Here is a 2,798-nt window from a genome sequence, read left to right on the forward strand (position 1 = left end):
AAAAAACCCATTAGATGAGGAAGATAACTATGGTTTTGGGCAAAGGGCTATGTGAAATGGGAGATCTTACAAAAAGCTTGGGTTTTTACAAACCAAATTTGTCTTCCATGACATTTTCACAAATTTTACTTAAAGATTTTTGGGAGAGTATTTGGAGGAGAGGAAATTGAAATTGGTACTTGGTGACGATGGGTAAATTTAAAAGATATTCAACCAAGAAAACAACAAACTTCACACACTCTAAACCTTGACCAAATACACTTATGACTAGTTAACTGGTAGTCATGAACAACCACAATCAAGAATACACATAGAGCATGCCACAATGTACCTGCAACCTTAGAAGATTACTAGTGACAACCTAGGCACTCAGAAGGACCCGTCAATTTAGGCATCCCCTGTGCTAGCAACAACTATGGTGAAAGTGTGTGAAATCATCATAATCAAGTAAATACCAAATAGCAGATAATGATGACTAGTCAACTACAAGGACACAAACCCAGAATTCATACAATGACTAGTCAACCACCAAGAACACAAACCCATAAAAACTACAGAGATGCAAATCAGAAATTGTTCACCCAGAAACCCACCATTAGGAAAAACTGGGGGTCATCAACCGACCAGGCAATCCACTAAATAGAAAAAAATTCTTACAAAGGAACATAAGCAAGCTCAAGAAAAACCTAGATCTATTTAGGAAGATGAGTTATATCTACTTTATGCAATCTTCTTCTCCAACTTAGCAAAGCTTGAAGCTCAGTTCTTCATGGCAATGACAGCTTCTTCTCCAGCTCATTAATCCTATGACACTAGCTTGCAAGCTCTAACTCAGACAGAAACCAAAATTTGGATTCAAAGGAGAATGACCAATTTCTTCAAGAAACCATACTCTTGAAGAAATCAATATTTAATCTAACCTAGATATAAATGAGAGAGTGTTTTAAGTAGCTAGATGCAGATTCGTATTTCAAATGCAGTTTTTCAAAAAGAAATCAATTTGAAAAAATTCATAGATGAAAAGATGGTTCTCTCTTGAGGAAGAAGAAGAGAAAGATGGCAAGCCAAACTTTCCAAAACTTCCATGCAAAAGAAATCGCAGCCAAAAGAGGAATTCTGTGGCCTTTACATACACAAATTTCCTAGGTTAGAATCGACACATGGCAGCAGAAAGAGAAAGGAGAATAGGACAAAAAAGTTGGTTAAAAAGGAGAATAGGACAAAAAAGTTGGTTAAAAAGGAGAATAGGACAAAAAAGTTGGTTATCCAACTGAAAATCCTACAGAGCAAGGATGACTAGTCATACGAGAAACGGATGACTAGTCATCATTCTATGAAATCAATTTAATGCAATGTGATGCAATGCATAATTTACCTTTGTCAATTTGCTTGACCCTCCTTATGATAGTTGTTAGTTAAGAACACCTAGAAAAGCTATTCTTAATCTAAACATGAGCTTGATAAAAACAATAAAAATCCTACTACAAAATTGTCAAGGGAAGCCAAAAGAAAACCTCAAAATGCATACATTAACAACCTCCCCCTTTTTGGCTTTCCTTGACAACACACTCTCTAAATACACTCAACCCAAAACCAAACCTAAGGAGATGATGAAATGAAGTACCTGTAAAACAACAACCAAACTCCCAGGTACAAGACAAACATTAATCACAGAAATTTGAAGCAATATGCAATATGTGCAATATGGGGTTGAGAGTGTTCTCTCCCTTGTTGATAAGGAAAGAGCAAAAAGGAAAATATAGAGAAACAATAATCAAGTGAATTAAACACAAGTCACATAATCAGATTTGAACAATATGCACATGACACCGTTTGATTACAAAGCAAAACAACATTTGTTCAAAACAATACAAGACAACTCCCCCTATCAACCTACAAAGGGTACAAGATTAAAACCACTACACAAATAGAAACTCCCCCTAAAGCAAAACGTCCCCTTAGAAAACATATTCCCTTGAGTATCATATAGCATAAAGGAATTAACCTTTGACGTACTAATTCAGCAAACTATCCATAAATAGCCAACAACTACAAAAGTGCATCAGGCTAAAGAGAATAAGAAATGGAGCACAAGTTGCAAGGAATCATACCTAAAGCAATTAAAATCAAGTGGCTGAATTTAATTTCAATGTGTACACACTACACATAAAGAAACTCCCCTAAAAAGACAGAGTTTAAGCAACATATTTATCAAAACAAGGGACAAACAATGAATTTTTCTTCACACATCATAGTGCAAAATCAAGACAAAGCACCAAGATTTCAAAAGTTAAGGCATCAATCAATGTCAAATTTGAAGAAAGCACCATGCAAGATGAACCCTAAATTTTTGCTCAAAATTGAGGACATGTGAGAAAGAATACAAGAAATAAGTCTCTAGATTGTCCACAAAACACAACATAGCTTCCAAAAAATACAAGAAGAAGAGAGTGGCCTAGTGAAACGGATTAGTCACACATGTCTAAATTTGAGGTGGCATCAAAAGACCAACAACCTTATAGACACAACCAAGAACAAAAGAGAGCAAATCAATCGAGATAAGGCTTGGGAAGACAACATTGATATTTGAAAATGATAAAAATAACCAGCAAGAATGTTGCCAAAACACATGCATCTCAAAGAAACTTCTCCAACAAAATAAATTAGCCAACCATCCAAAACTCATATAGCACAGCAGCCTCGTAAGGATTTCAAGAATTATGTTAGGCTAAATCATTAAATGTGGGAACACAACTTATTAAGATGACTGGTCATAGACCAAAGTGGCGTCATCCAAA

This window comes from Prunus mume, linkage group LG7 (assembly GCF_029339155.1).
Source record: "Prunus mume cultivar Tortuosa linkage group LG7, ASM2933915v1, whole genome shotgun sequence".
Taxonomy (NCBI): domain Eukaryota; kingdom Viridiplantae; phylum Streptophyta; class Magnoliopsida; order Rosales; family Rosaceae; genus Prunus; species Prunus mume.